This window comes from Piliocolobus tephrosceles, chromosome 19 (genome assembly GCF_002776525.5).
Source record: "Piliocolobus tephrosceles isolate RC106 chromosome 19, ASM277652v3, whole genome shotgun sequence".
Classification (NCBI taxonomy): domain Eukaryota; kingdom Metazoa; phylum Chordata; class Mammalia; order Primates; family Cercopithecidae; genus Piliocolobus; species Piliocolobus tephrosceles.
Genome location: NC_045452.1, coordinates 1,773,216 through 1,789,470, shown reverse-complemented (window position 1 = coordinate 1,789,470; position 16,255 = coordinate 1,773,216). Strand labels below are relative to the sequence as shown.

Genomic DNA, 16,255 nt, shown 5'->3' with positions numbered 1-16,255 from the left:
CCGCCTCGGCCTCCCAAAGTGCTGGGATTACAGATGTGAGCCACCACACCCGGCCTAATTTTTAAATTTTTTATAGAGATGGAGTCTCACTATGCTGCCCCAGCTGGTCTCAAACTCCAGGCCCCAAGTGATCCTCCCACTTTAGCCTCCCATATTGCTGGGATTACAAGCATGAGCCACCATATCTGGCCCCAACTTCTAATTTAGCTTGAGCTTCCAGTTGTGTAGCAACGAAGCAGCTCCTTCAGGCGTATGGTTAAATGGGGGAAAAATCACATCCCAAGAACACTATTATATAACTAGCACATTTGTATTAAATTATAGGGCAAAGGTATTGACAATATGCCAAGTGTAAACTCCACAGCACTACTACAGGGTCAGGTCTCTAAGCACAAAATGGGAGGGAAACCCACTTCCTTTGCAACATTCTGCAGTGTCTAATAAATATATTGCACAATGGACTTTTGCATTTCTTTTTTTCTTTGAGAGAGAGTCTCTCTGTCACCCAGGCTAGAGTGCAGTGGCACGACCTTGGCTCACTGTAACCTCCGCCTCATGGGTTCAAGCGATTCTCCTGCCTTGGCCTCCCAAGTAGCTGGGACTACAGGGGTGTGTCACCAAGCCCCGCTAATTTTTTGTATTTTTTAGCAGAGACAGGGTTTCACTGTGTTAGCCAGGATGCTCTCGATCTCCTGACCTCCTGATCCACCCACCACAGCCTCCCAAAGTGGTGGGATTACAGGCGTAAGCCACCGTGCCTGGATGGACTTTGGCATTTCTAATAAACATCATATACAAATTACATCTTCATGACACTGTTTTTAAAGCATTTTTCTTTTCTTTTTCCTTTTTTTTTGAGACAGAGTCTCGCTCTGTCGCCCAGGCTGCAGTGCAGTGGCGTGATCTCAGCTCACTGCAAGCTCCGCCTCCTAGGTTCATGCCATTCTCCTGCCTCAGCCTCCCAAGTACCTGGGACTAAAGACACCCGCCACCACGCCCGGCTAATTTTCTGTATTTTTAGTAAAGACAGGGTTTCACTGTGTTAGCCAGGACGGTCTCGATCTCCCAACCTCGTGATCCCCTTGCCTTAGCCTCCCAAAGTGCTGGGATTACAGGCGTGAGCCACCACGCCCGGCCAACAGTCTCAATTTTATAGATGGAGGAACAAGAACGATTTATTTGCCTAAAATCATATAGCTAGTTAACATCACAACCACTTAATTGGGTACACCATCTTCACTTTCTCTTAGCCCTTAACTATATTTATTCAACACATATTTACTGCATGCCAGGCAATGTACTAGGTGAGAGGAATGCAGAAGTGAAAACACTAACACTAGTAATACGGGAGGATACGGTAGCAAAACAAGGTGGTTTTCATAGTATCACAGACCCAGAGTACTGAAAGAAGCAAATTTGTCAGTTTTGAGAACGGATGGGGGAAAAAACAAAAAGCTAGATTGGATGAAAAGTAATTATGACCTGGGACCATCACCTAAAGCTTTTGTAGAAGCAAGGGACAAGGGGCTCAAGTCCATCCCACTATAAGCTCACCAACAGACTATTTCATATCTAAAAGGCAGATATTTAGGCCAAGCATGATGACTCATGCTTGTAATCCCAGCACTTTGGGAGGCCAATGCAGGCAGATCACAAGGTCAGGAGTTCGAGACCAGCCTGGCCAACACAGTGAAACCCCATCTCCACTAAAAATACAAAAATTAGGGCCGGGCGCGGTGGCTCAAGCCTGTAATCCCAGCACTTTGGGAGGCCGAGACGGGCGGATCACGAGGTCAGGAGATCGAGACCATCCAGGCTAACACGGTGAAACCCCGTCTCTACTAAAAATACAAAAAACTAGCCCGGCGAGGTGGCGGGCGCCTGTAGTCCCAGCTAATCCGGAGGCTGAGGCAGGAGAATGGCGTAAACCCGGGAGGCGGAGCTTGCAGTGAGCTGAGATCCGGCCACTGCACTCCAGCCCGGGCTACAGAGCAAGACTCTGTCTCAAAAAAAAAAAAAAAAAAATTAGGCCAGGCGCAGTGGCTCACACCTGTAATCCCAGCACTTTGGGAGTCTGAGCCGGGCGGATCACAAGGAGGCCAGGAGATCGAGACTATCCTGGCGAACACGATGAAACCCTGTCTCTACTAAAAATACAAAAAAATTAGCCAGGCTTGATGGCAGGCGCCTGTAGTCCCAGCTACTCAGGAGGCTGAGGCAGGAGAATGGCGTGAACCCGGGAGACAGAGCTTGCAGTGAGCCAAGATCGCGCCACTGCACTCCGGCCTGGGAGACAGAGCGAGACTCATCTCAAAAAAAAAAAAAAAGAAACTAGCTGGACATGGTGGCAGGCACCTGTAATCCCATCTATTCTGGATGCTGAAGCAGGAGAATCACTTGAACCCAGGAAACGGAGGCTGCAGTGAACCAAGATTGCACCACTGCACTCCAGCCTGGGCAACAAGAGCGAAACACTGTCTCGACTCCGTCTCAAAAAAACAAAAAAAAGCTATACTTTGTACAATTCAAACTATTAAACATATTATGTAACCCATCTGTTTCCTTCTCTGCCTTACTCTTTTCACTTTGTTCCTCAGTTTCAAGTAGAGTTGTCCCTTGGTACCCACGTGGGATTGGTTCCAGGATACCTGCGGATTCCAAAATCCTCAGATGCTCAAGTTCCTCATACAAAATGGTGTGGTATTTGTGTATAACCTACTCACTTCCTTCTTCTCATATACTTTTAAGTCATTTCTAGATTACTTACAATACCTAACACAATGTAAATGCCATTTAAATAGCTGTTACACTGTATTGGTATCATTTGTATTGTTTTTAGTTATTTGTGTTTTTTCCCCCAAATATTCTCCAATCAAGACTGGTGGAATCTGCAGAGATATGGAAACTGGATAAAGAGAGCTAACTGTGGCTGCAGCCAGAGAGACAGCCTAAGGAAACCTAGAGTAACCTCATGCTGTGTTTATGTATTCATTTGTCATCATCTCCAAAACCAACCACAAGTAAAACATCCATGAACCTTCAACAACAAATATATATCCACAATTCTACAACATATGGCTTATTTTCTTTTTCAAACTAGATTTCTATTACAAGTACCAGTCCAAGTTCCAGAATGCTACCAGTGCTGATTATATTGTAGGAATTAGACACATTTTATGAAACATAATCAGAAGGTACACAGCAGCTATTAAATCCTACTATAAGCCGGGCATGGGAGCTCACGCCTATACTTCCCAGCACTTTGGGAAGCCAAGGTGGCTGGATCACTTGAGGCCAGGAGTTGGAGACCAGCCTGGCCAACATGGCGAAACCCCATCTCTACTAAAAATATAAAAATTAGCCAGGCGTGGTGGCATGTGCCTGTAATCCCAGCTACTCAGGAGGCTGAGGCATGAGAATCACTTGAACCGAGAAAGCAGAGGTTGCAGTGAGCCTAGATTGCACCACTGCACTCCAGCCTGGGCGACAGAGGGAGACTCTGTCTCCAAAAAAAAAAAAAAAAACAAAAAAAACCTACTATTAGTTATTATGTAAAGCAAATATGCAGCAACATGAGAGTCTTTTGTATGTTTCCCAAACTTGTCCCATCAAATTACTTTGGATGCCTTTTAAAAAAGCCATTCCTAAACCGGGTGTGGTGGCTCACGCCTGTAATCCCAGAACTTTGGGAAGCCAAGGTGGGCGGATCACGAGGTCAGGAGATCGAGACCATCCTGGCCAACATGGTGAAACCCTGTCTCTACTAAAAATACAAAAATTAGCTGGGCGTGGTGCACACGCTTGTAGTCCCAGCTACTTCAGGAGACTGAGAGAGGAGAATCGCTTGAACCTGGGAGGCAGAGGTTGCAGTGAGCTGAGATAGTGAAACTGCACTCCAGCCTGGTGACAGAGCAAGAATCCATCTCAAAAAAAAAAAAAAAGAATTATTAAATACTCCAATAATAGAGTTGAACACAATTATAATCCCAGTTTATAAAGAAAAAAATAAAAATTCACATTCGATAAATCTATCGCAAATCAAAAATCTGTAATTTTAAACATAAATAGACCAGGCGAAGTTGCTCTTGCCTGTAATCCTAGCACTTTGGGAGGCCAGGCAGGCAGATCACCTAAGGTCAGGAGTTTGAGACCAGCCTGGCCAACATGGTGAAACCCCATCTCTACTAAAAATACAAAAATAAGCAGGGTGTGGTAGCGTGCATCTGCATTCCCAGCTACTCAGGAGGCTGAGCCAGAAGAATCACTTGAACCCGGGAAGCGGAGGTTGCAATGAACCGACATCGCACTACTGCACTCCAGCCTGGACAACAGAGTGAGATTCTGTCTCAAAATAAAAAAGTAGGCTGGGTGCAGTGGCTCATGCCTGTAATCCTAGCACTTTGGGAGGCCGAGGTGGGCGGATCACGAGGTCAGGAGATCGGGACCATACTGGCTAACACGGTGAAACCCCATCTCCACTAAAAACACAAAAAATTAGCCAGGCGTGGTGGTGGGCACCTGTATTCTCAGCTACTCAGGAGGCTGAGGCAGGAGAATTGCTTGAACCCAGGAGGTGGAGCTTGCAGTGGGCTGAGATGGCGCCACTGCACTCCAACCTGGGCAACACAGCGAGACTCTGTCTCAAAAAATAAATAAATAAATAAAATTAAAAGTAAATAAAAAAGCAAACTTAACAACAACAAAAAATTAAGCTTCTTGGGCCGGGTGCAGTGCTCACGCCTGTAATCCCAGCACTTTGGGAGGCTGAGACGGGTGGATCACGAGGTCAGGAGATCGAGACCATCCTGGCTAACATGGTGAAACCCCGTCTCTACTAAAAATACAAAAATTAGCCGGGCGTGGTGGTGGGTGCCTGTAGTCCCAGCTACACGGGAGGCTGAGGCAGGAGAATGGCATGAAGCCGGGAGGCGGAGCTTGCAGTGAGTGGAGATCACGCCACTGCCCTCCAGCCTGGTCAACAGAGCAAGACGCCATCTCAAAAAAAAAAAAAAAAATTAAGTTTCTTGGTTATCAGCTCTTTAGTCTTCATGACTCACCAGTGGCTTGAATAGGGAATTTTTTTTAAGTTCCACAAGTTAATATGGAGTCCAAAGCTATTTTCTAATCCATGCTTTACCAGCTTCTATTGAATTCTAGGACTTTCTCTCAAAGAGGGTAAAATAATCCTAATAAAAATTATGAAATGGCTGGGTGCGGTGGCTCACACCTGTAATCCCAGCACTTTGGGAGGCTTAAGGCGGGCGGATTACCTGGGGTTAGGAGTGAAGACCTCACAAGAGTGAAACTCCATCTCAAAAAAAAATTACGAAATGGCAAAAAATTCGCCCCACCCATCTGAAAAATGCAACTGGACAAGTATCATTTTTAAAACTCACCAGACACTAGAACTCTAGTGTAGACACTACTCCCTTTCCAATTAAAACAGGCCTAATTGTTCAATCCTGTGTTAAGAGCTACCCAAAAATATTTTCACTCAGCAGTTGGCATTTGCAGATAATTCACAGACGACTGCCTTACTTTCATCCCCTGTCCTAAATAATCTGACTTTCACAATAATGAGGCTTCCTGTATATGGCTTGTGTAAAATGAGAACATAAAATTCAGTTACTCTGTTTCACTTCTAGATATATACCACAGAAAAATGAAAACACATGTCTACACAAAAATTTGCACATGAATGCTCAAAGCAGCATTACGGACCAGGCGTGGTGGCTCATGCATATAATCCCAGCACTTTGGAAGGCAGAGGCAGGAGGATCACTTGAGTCTAACAATTTCAGACCAGCCTGGGCAACATGGCAAAACCCCATCTCTACAAAAAATACAAAAAAAAATTAGCTGGATATGGTGGTGTGTGCCTGTAGTCCCAGCTACTCAGGATGCTGAGGCAGGAGAATCGCTTGAACCCAGGAGGCAGAGGTTGCGGTGAGCTGAGATGGCGCTATTGCACTCCAGCCTGGGCAACAAGAGTGAAACGCCATCTCAAAAAAAAAAAAAAAAAAAAAAAACTGGCCGGGCGCGGTGGCTCATGCCTGTAATCCCAGCACTTTGGGAGGCCGAGGTGGGCGGATCACAAGGTCAGGAGATCGAGACCATCCTGGCTAACAAGGTGAACACCCCTCTCTAATAAAAATACAAAAAATTGGCCAGGCGCGGTGGAGGGCGCCTGTAGTCCCAGCTACTCAGGAGACTGAGACAGGAGAATGGCGTGAACCTGGGAGGGGGAGCTTGCAGTGAGCCAAGATCGCGCCACTGCACTCCAGCCTGGGTGATAGAGCGAGACTCCATCTCTCACACACACACACACAAAACCTGTCCATGAACTGATTTTTAAAATGTGCTATGTCGCCGGGCGCGGTGGCTCAAGCCTGTTATCCCAGCACTTTGGGAGGCCAAGGCGGGTGGATCACGAGGTCAGGAGATTGAGACCATCCTGGCTAACCCAGTGAAACTCCGTCTCTACTAAAAAATACAAAAAATTACCCGGGCGAGGTGGCGGGCGCCTGTAGTCCCAGCTGCTTGGGAGGCTGAGGCAGGAGAATGGCATGAACCTGGGACGCAGAGCTTGCAGTGGGCTGAGATCCGGCCACTGCACTCCAGCCCGGGTGACAGAGCGAGACTCCGTCTCAAAAAAATAAATAAATAAATAAATAAAAAATAAAATAAAATGTGCTATGTCCATACAATGGAATATAATGCAGCAATAAAAAGGAATGAAGTACTGATACATGCTACATCTTGGATAAACTCTGAAAACATTATGCTAAGTGAAAGAAGCCAGCCAGGCAGGGTGCCGTGGCTCACGCCAGTAATCCCAGCACTTTGAGAGGCCAAGATCACCTGAGGTCAGGAGTTGGAGACCAGCCTGGCCAACATGGCGAAACCCCATCTCTACTACAAATACAAAAATTAGCTGGGTGTGGTGTCGCCCACCTGTAATCCCAGCTACTCAGGAGACTGAGTTAGGAGAATCGCTTGAACCTGGGAATCGGAGGTTGCGGTGAGATCATGCCACTGCACTCCAGCCTGGCAACAGAGTGAGTCTCCATCTTAAAAAAAAAAAAAAAAAAGAGAGGAAGCCAGACACAAAAGACCACATACTGGTCAGGCACGGTGGCTCACAAAAAGAAAAAAAAAAAACACATATTATGTGATCCCATTTACGTGAAATCTCCAGAATAGGCAAATCCATAGACATAGAAAGTAGATCAGTGGTTGCCAGAGGTGGGAGTAGAGGGGCCAGTAATAAAGAATGACTGCTAATGGGTATGGGAGTCTCTTTTTGAAGTGATGAAAATGATTGTGGTGGTAGGTGCACAACTCTGTAAATATACTAAAAAGCAGTGAACTGTACAATGGTGAGTTGTATGGTATGTTAATTATATTTTAATAAAGTTGCTAAAAAAAATCAGCTACTCCGATCCTTTTGTGGTTCATAAAGAACCGAGATGACTGGGTTTCAATGCAATGCGTGACATGTGACTCCCTCTAACCATGTTGCCTCTTGGGCTCACTGGCACATTACTATCTGAGGAGGAAAAATAAAAAAAAATAAACTAATCTGAAAATACTACCCACCCCCACTCCGTATATATATTAAACAAGAATTCTTGGTGAACATTTACTTGGAATAAGATACAAATCAAAATCCTGTCTGAAAAATGATAAATGCAGACTAGAACTACTAAGTGAATGTTTAAAACTTGTGTTTTGTATGCCTAAAGTATTTCACAATAAAAAAAATATATATATATATTTAGGCCGGGCGTGGTGGCTCATGCCTGTAATCCCAGCACTTTGGGGGGCCGGGGCAGACAGATCACGAGGTCAGGAGATCGAGACCATCCTGGCTAACACAGTGAAACCCAGTCTTTACTAAAAAAATACAAAAAATTAGCCAGGCATGGTGGCGGGCGCCTGTAGTCCCAGCTAATCGGGAGGCTGAGGCAGGGGAATGGTGTGAACCCAAAAGGCAGAGTCTGCAGTGAGCCGAGATCGCGCCACTGCACTCCAGCCTAGGCGACAGAGTGACATTCCATTTCGAAAATATATATATACACATATATTTATTTAATGAATAAACATATGTATTTTTTTGAGTCAGGGTCTCTCTCTGTCACCCAGACTGAAGTACAGTGGAGCAATCGCAGCTCACAGCAGCCTTGATCTCCCGGGCTCAAGCAGTCCTCCCTCTCGCCTCAGTCTTCCAAGTAGCTGGGACCTATGCCTGGCTATTTTTTTTTTTTTTAATTTCTTGTGAAGACAAGGTCTCCTTATGTTGCCCAGGCTGGTCTCGAACTTCTGGGCTCAAGTAATGCTCCTGCCTGAGCCTCCCAAAGTGCTGGGATTATAATAAACCATCGCACACAGCCAAATAAAATGTTTTTAATAATGATTATTACTGTTGCAAACCACTTGTCCTAAAAGCTTAGTGTGTGTGATATTTAATAAATGTTTATTAGATTATGTGCTAGTAAACACAAGTCTGTTTTTTTACAAGACTGGTTGGATATAGCCTTAGACATCTTTCAGTTGAATTCAACTACTGGTCCTTGCTGTAGAAGACAGCTTAAAATAAAATAAAAAATGAATCCAACTACTGAATATACTCTTCCACATAAAAAATGAGCCATTGGAAAAAGAAAATACAGAATAGTACCTGACCATTCAGAGTAAAAAGATTTTCAATACCTTTAACTGCCTATTACCAAATGAAGAATGCTTCATTTGGGGGAGACGGGGGCGGGGGGGGGGAGTTAAAAATGAAAAGAATACTTCATGGGGGGGGGGTAAAAACGAAAGTCTCACCCGGCATGGTGGCTCACACCTGTAATCCCAACACTTTGGGAGGCCGAGGCGGGTGGATGACCAGAGGTTGGGAGTTCGAGACCATCCTGACCAACACGGTGAAACACCGTCTCTACTAAAAATACAAAATTGGCCAGGCGTGGTGGCGCATGCCTGTAATCCCAGCTACTCAGGAGGCTGAGGCAGGAGAATCGCTTGAACCCGGGAGGTGGAGGTTGCAGTAAGCCGAGATCAAGCCATTGCACTCCAGCCTGGGCAATAAGAGTGAAACTCTGTCTCAAAAAAAAAAAAAAAGAAAGAAAAAAAGAAAGAATGGCCGGGCGCAGTGGCTCAAGCGAAAAAAAGAAAGAATGGCCAGGTGCAGTGGCTCAAGCCTGTAATCCCAGCACTTTGGGAGGCCGAGACGGGCGGATCACGAGGTCAGGAAATCGAGACCATCTTGGCTAACACGGTGAAACCCCGTCTCTACTAAAAAAAAGTACAAAAAACTAGCCGGGCGAGGTGGTGGGCGCCTGTAGTCCCAGCTACTCTGGAGGCTGAGGCAGAAGAATGGCATAAACCCGGAAGGCGGAGCTTGCAGTGAGCTGAGATCGGGCCACTGCATTCCAGAATGGGCGACTGAGCGAGACTCCGTCTCAAAAAAAAAAAAAAAAAAAAAAGAATGTATCTGAAGGGTGTGGCAACTAACTCATCCAAGGTCACACAAGTCAGGGCAGAGAGCAACATTCTGCTTTATACTAAACCTCCAGGGGAAATCTTACAATTTCGCCATAGAAGTTTTTGTTTTGGTTTACGTAACAACAAAAAAATAAAAGTAAGGAGAGAGGGCTGTCAGCTTAGTTCACAACTTCTAAACAGAGACAGCGAGATAGCTATTTTGGATAAACAAACACTTGTGCAGGGAGTGGCTGGGAGCTAACCAAAGCCATCAGTCAACAGCATGGGAACAACTGGACAGATCCGTCCGATTTTCAACGCTAGGTTAGAGCCTCCACTCAAAAAGTCGGTTATGAAGGCAAAAGCAGGATCTTTACAGAATGTTGGGAGGATAAATCAAACGGGAAAAATGACTCCATGTGAACTGTATTGCCTCCAAGGGCAAGAAGGCAGTTTTTTTCCTGAAAAAAGAATGGGTGTCAGAACAGCAGTGAATTAAGGTTAAGAAACAAGACTTCTAAAAATCTCTGAAAAGAAACGACTAAGACTGGCAAAGATAATCTTCAAGTGTCCTAAGGGAATCGCAGGAAAACCTTTCCCTCAACCAAAAAGAAGTCGCCGTTCCCCAGTTTAGCCCTAAAAATGGACCCGGGCTTTCCACGTGAAGCTGTCTGTGGGGAAGGACAGCGGCGTGGAGCCAAGGCCGAACTCCTCCGCCTCCTGCACCCCACGCCGGGAGAAGCCTGCTCAGCGGCGGGGCCGGGCGGCCAGGTCTGGTCTGGGTGAAGCGGACCCCTAAGTTCCGAGCACCTTCGGGCGAAGGAGCGCCGGTGTAGACACACACACTCAAACTCACGCGTCGTCGGAACCACTGGGGAGTCAGCCGGTGGCTCGATACGGTCTCTGGGCACTTTTCTACCGAGGTGAAAACCACCTCCTCACACAGCTCAGCCTTCCCGGAACCCCACTCCCCTCACCTGGCCCTGGCCCCTGCCCCAGAAGAGATGAAAGAGGCGGCGGCGGCGGTTGCTTCTGACAGGGTCCCCCAGCGGCGGCGAATGCTCCGACCCGCGGGCCTAATCTACCGCCGCCGCCATGTTGGAGGGTGAGGTCACCCCGGCGTGCCTTCGTCACGGCCGGCGTCTGGGCGGGACGAGGGCGACCGGAGAACCGGAAGGGTATCCGGAGCGGAAGCACCGACCACCGAGGCCGGAGGTCTCTCCGCGCAGATGTGACCTGAAGATCCAAACCCTCCTACCCGCCCAAATCTATGATTGCTGACGTTCGGAAATTCCGTCTCCCAAATCATTTCTGGAGTCGAGGATTTGGGATTCTGACCGGCTGGTCGCTTTGTCCGAGGAAGGGCTGGCGATTCCAGGGAAAGAAGCCTTACTGCGTACACAGCCTATGTTCAGTTCCACAAACATGTATTGAGTTTCAAGTGTTTGCCAAGGGAGCAGGTCAAATAAGTATCTACACAGTCACTACAGCCGCGGTGTTCGCCGCTAGTTGGGGCAGATGGTCCTTGAAGGTTGGGAAGGAATTCCGGGGAGGGGATATAGCGGGGTAGTGTAGAGAGGTCCTCCTAGGCGAAGGGAGCTGGCTGAGCAGAAGCGCCACGGCATGAAGGAAGTCCTAACAGTAGTAACCCGTTTTTGTTAACAGTACCTAGCACAATGCGTGGAACATACTTAACTTGTATTAAGGATGTTTGTTTACTTGAATGCAAGAGCTCTTTGCAGGAGTATCGGAAGGTATGTAGGAGAGAGAACACAATGTGTTTTAGGGAGAGCAAATAGCCCGTGGTGTGTGTTCTGAACTGGAACAAGGACGGCATTGACAGGGAGAAGACTGAGCCAGATCAGAAGTGATAAAATCCTGATGGGGAGTGAGTGCCAATGGATACAGGGTTTCTTTTTGGGGTGATGGTGGCACGACTCTTTGAAATACTGAAAACTATTGTATTGTACACTATAGGTGAATTGTATGGTATGAGATCTATATCTCAACAAAGCTACTCTAAATGAAGTGATTTAAAATAGTTGAACTGCTATTTTGGGGCTGGTGCCACAGGATGCTTTTTAAGCCTGAGTGACTGAGGAAAGGATGGTGCCATTAATAGAGACATAGAGTTTTGCAAAGGAAAAGCTTAGTGACCTTGGAGAACTAATAGTACAGACCGGGTGGGGTGGATCACTCCTGTAATCCCAGCACTTTGAGAAGCCAAGGTGTCGGATCACTTGAGGTTAGGAGTTTCAGACCTGCCTGGCCAACATGGTAAAACTCCCCATCTCTACTAAAAATACAAAAAAAAAAAAAAAAAATCTCTACTAAAAATACAAAAAAGTAGCCAGGTATGGTGGCACGAGCCTGTAATCCCAGCTACTTGGGAGGCCGAGGCAGGAGAATCGCTTGAGCCTGGGAGGCGAAGGTTGCAGTGAAATGGGTAACCATAAATGAAGACTTTTTTTTTTTTTTTTTTTTTTTTCTGAGGCAGAGTCTCACTCTGTTGCCCAGGCTGGAGTGCAGGGGTGCGATCTCAGCTCACGGCAACCTGTGCCTTTCAGGTTCAAGCGATTCTCTTGCCTCAGCCTCCCGAGTAGCTGGGATTTCAGGCATGCACCACCACGCCCGGCTAATTTTATGTTTTTAGTAGAGGCAGAGTTTCTCCACGTTAGTTAGGCTGGTCTTGAACTCCTAACCTCAGGTGATCCGCCTGCCTTGGCCTCCCAAAGTGCTGAGATTACAGACATGAGCCACCGCGCCTGGCTTTTTTTTAAATTTTTTATAGAGACGAGGTTTCACCATGTTGGCCAGGCTAGTCTGGTACTCCTGACCTCAAGAGATCTGCCCACCTCAGCCTCCCAAAGCACTGGGATTACAGGCATGAGCCACGGCACCCGGCCCTAATTTTACTTTTAAGGTCTGTACAGTTCACTGTATGTACACTTTACCTAAAAAAACTTTCAAAAATGTAACATGAAATAATTTATTTTGGGGGGTACTTACGTTACCAATTTGATACATACTTAAGTTCATTTATTTCACATTGCTCTCAGTCTTTTCCTTTATTTATTATTATTTTTTTTTTCTAAAGACAGAGTCTTGCTCTGTCGCCCAGGCTGGAGTGCAATGGCGCGATCTCAGCTCACTGAACCTCACCTCCTGGGTTCAGGCGATTCTCCTGCTTCAGCCTCCTGAGTAGCCGGGATTACAGGCGCCTGCCACCATACCTGGCTAATTTTTTTTTGTGTTTTCTTAGTAGAGATAGGGTTTCGCCATGTTGGCCAGGCTGGTCTCCAACTCCTGGCCTTGGGTGATCCACCCGTCTCGGCCTCCCAAAGTGCTGGGATTACAGTCATGAGCCACCATGTCTGGTCTTATTTATTTATTTATTTATTTATTTTTATTTTTTTTTTTTTGAGACGGAGTCTTAGTCTGTCGCCTGGGCTGGAGTGCAGTGGCCAGATCTCAGCTCACTGCAAGCTCCGCCTCCCGGGTTTATGCCATTCTCCTGCCTCAGCCTCCCGTGTAGCTGGGACTACAGGCACCCGCCACCTCGCCCGGCTAGTTTTTTGTATTTTTTAGTAGAGACGGGGTTTCACCATCTTAGCCAGGATAGTCTCGATCTCCTGACCTCGTGATCCGCCCATCTCGGCCTCCCAAAGTGCTGGGATTACAGGCTTGAGCCACCGCGCCCGGCCTTATTTATTTATTTTTTTAGAGACAAGGTGTCGCTTCTGTTACCCAACCTGGAGTGCAGTGGTAAAATCATACCTCACTGCATCCTTTTTTTTTTTTTTTTTTGAGACGGAGTTTCACTCTTTGTTGCCCAGGCTGGGGTACAGTAGCACAATCTTGGCTCACTGCAACCTCCGCCTCTTGGGTTCAAGTGATTCTCCTGTCTCAGCCTCCCGAGTAGCTGGGATTACAGGCACCCGCTACCACGCCTGGCTAATTTTTTGTATTTTTAGTAGAGATGGGGTTTCACCATGTTGGCCAGGCTGGTCTCAAACTCCTGACCTTGTGTCTACCCACCTCGGTCTCCCAAAGTGCTGGGATTACAGGCATGAGCCACCACGTCCGGCCCTTTTTATTTAATTTTTTACAGTTTTTTTGGTAGATAGTGTCTTGCTGTGTTGTCCAGGCTTGTCTTGAACTCGTGACCTCAAGTGATCCACCTGCCTTGGCCTCCTGAAGTGCTGGGATTATAGTCATGAGCCACTGCACCTGGTCAGTTTTGGGGGGAGTTTTGGACAGATTTTAATAGGCGCTACAAATCTCTAGCCTACAGCCTAATGTGGTTATCTACTCTAAACTAGACTCTACTCATTTTATTCATTTCCATTCATCAGTCGTTTGTTGCTTTTTTTTTTTTTCTTCCTTTTGAGACAGAGTCTCCACTTCCACTCTGTTACCCAGGCTAGAGTACAGTGATGTGATTACGACTTACTGTAGCCTCGACTTCCCAGGCTCAAGCAATCCTCTGGCCTCGTACTCCCAAGTAGCAAGAACTACAGGCTGGTCTCAAACTCCTGGGCTCAAGTGATCTGCCTGTCTCAGCCTCCCAAAGTGCTAGGATTACAGGTGCCAGCCACCACACCTGGCCAATCGTTTATTGAATCCCTGCCATTAACCAGGCTGGATGCTAGCAAAAGCAATGATGAGTACATCAGACATGGTCCCTCTTGTGAAACTAACATCTTAGTTGGAAAACCAGAAAAGAAAAACATTGAAACAGAAAAAAAGTAAAAATTATTTAAGATGATGGCATGGGTCGGGTGCAATGGCTCATGCCTGTAATCCCAGCACTTTGGGAGCCTGAGGCGAGTGGATCATGAGGTCAGGAGTTCCAGACCAGCCTGGCCAACATAGTGAAACCCCGTCTCTACTGAAAATACAAAAAAATTAGCCAGGCGTGGTGACTCGTGCCTGTGGTCCCAGCTACTCGGGAGACTGAGGCAGGTGAATCACTTGAACCGAGGAGGTGGAGGGTGTGGTGAACTGAGATCACTCCACTGCACTCCAGCCTGGGCAACAGAGCAAGACTCCATCTCAAACAAAACAAAACAAACAAACAAAAAGAAGGTGACATGTCCTGAAACAGACAAGGTTTCACTGGAATAGCGAAGAAGGTGAGAGGGTGGCCAGGATAAGCTCTCCCCAAAGAGATTCTGAGACCTAAAGGATGAAAACCAAGTTAAGTGGTAAGGGGAAGAAAAGAACTTCTCGAGCAGAAAACTTGATGTTTTCAAAAAAACGGAAAGGAAAGTAGTAAAGCTTTGAGGTAGTGTGCAAAGGGAGGAGGAGTCATGAGGGCAGGCAAGTATACAGGGCCAGACCCAGTGGTCTCATCTACTAGAGCCAGCCGGGAAGTCTTCAGAAGCAAGCGGAAGCCATGACAGAGTTGTAAATTGGGGAGTGACTTGATGCCATCTAGGTTTTAAATCACTGTAGCATAGTGATGTGGTTGGGAAGAGGCAAAAAGTGCAGACACCTAAGTTAGAGTTACTATTTTTGGCTACACTTTGTTTTTTCTTTTTCAAATTATTTGCTCAACATTTAAGGACAGATTATTTACATTTACTTCTAGTCTTTCCCGCTTTGTCCTCCTGAACAAACTCCAGCGTTAGCTTATTTATCCTGCTGATTCAGTATCTAGTAAACCTGCCTGGGTGTAGGTAAGAGCACATGAACCATCTCTTTCTGACTAACCTGACAGGAATCTAGGCCAGTGATTTTGGTGAAGCCACAAATAGGCTTATCTAGGAGTGGAATTTTTTGGAACTTGTCTGAAAATATGTTTTAAAATGTCTCCACAAGACCTAAGCGTGTAGGAGAAAATTGGATTTGGAAAACTACCAACTGGCTCATCTTTGTATGTACTCATAACAACTCTTTCCCTCCAGAGGTTATCTCTGTAAAGCTTACCACATTCTTTTCAGAAAGGACCTGGCCTGTTCCTTGGTGAATCAGCAAAACTGAAGAAAATGGAGTTTTAAAGAGAAACTAACATGGGGGAGGAGTAGGTGCCGCAAAAGGGGATAGTAACTATATCTACGATTTGTTTTTCAAGTGAAGTCTTGAAGTAAATGTGACAAATGTTAATTGTTAATTTTGGGTAGTGGTACCTGGTATGGGAATAAATTATTCTTTGTATTTTTATATATTTTCTAATGTCTCAAAATAAAAATAAGTAAATCGTGGCCAGGCGCAGTGGCTCATGCCTGTAATCCTAGCACTTTGGGAGGCCGAGGCCAGCGGATCACCTGAGGCCAGGAGTTCGAGACCAGCCTGGCCAACATGGTGAAACCTTGTCTCTACTAAAAATACAAAAATTAGCTGGGCATGGTGGCACGTGCCTGTAGTCCCAGCTACTCAGGAGGCTGACACAGGAGAATTGCTTGAACCTGGGAGGCAGAGGTTGCAGTAAGCCGAGATCACGCCACTGCACTCTAGCCTGCTGACAGAGCGAGACTCTCCATCTCCAGAAAAAAAAAAAAAAAGAAGAAGAATCATAAAGATTATCACACTGTTTTCCAAAAAACAAAAGCATGGTTGATCTAGACAGTGCTACATCCATTCCGGACATTAATTTCAGAAACAATTTGACATGTGGCATTAGACTGCTGCTTCTACTCTCCAAAACCTGTCATTTGCAGAACACTATAAAAATAGAGGAGGAATTGTAATCAAAATGTGTTAATTCCATCTCAGCCTGACCTAGGGATGCTAGAGGGTGGCATACTCCTGAAATCTGTTTTTTTGG

The 16,255-nt window shown here is 46.1% G+C and overlaps 2 protein-coding genes and 1 pseudogene across 11 annotated transcripts in view; 2 read left to right on the top strand and 1 right to left on the bottom strand.

The window, feature by feature from the left end:
* The window catches only part of BCL2L13 (BCL2 like 13), a 101,284-nt gene extending 90,046 nt beyond the window's left edge, over window positions 1-11,238 (bottom strand). For 9 of the 10 annotated variants that reach the window (XR_003306713.2, XM_026447120.2, XM_026447124.2 and 6 more), the window contains exon 1: window positions 10,464-11,238. The gene's annotated coding sequence lies outside the window, so the exon portion shown is untranslated. The other variant, XM_026447121.1, reaches the window with a different exon arrangement.
* Window positions 1-16,255, top strand: part of MICAL3 (microtubule associated monooxygenase, calponin and LIM domain containing 3) — a 1,031,057-nt gene that overhangs the window by 277,981 nt on the left and 736,821 nt on the right. The gene's annotated exons all lie outside the window — the stretch shown is intronic.
* LOC111534601 lies at window positions 7,442-7,555 on the top strand (annotated as a pseudogene).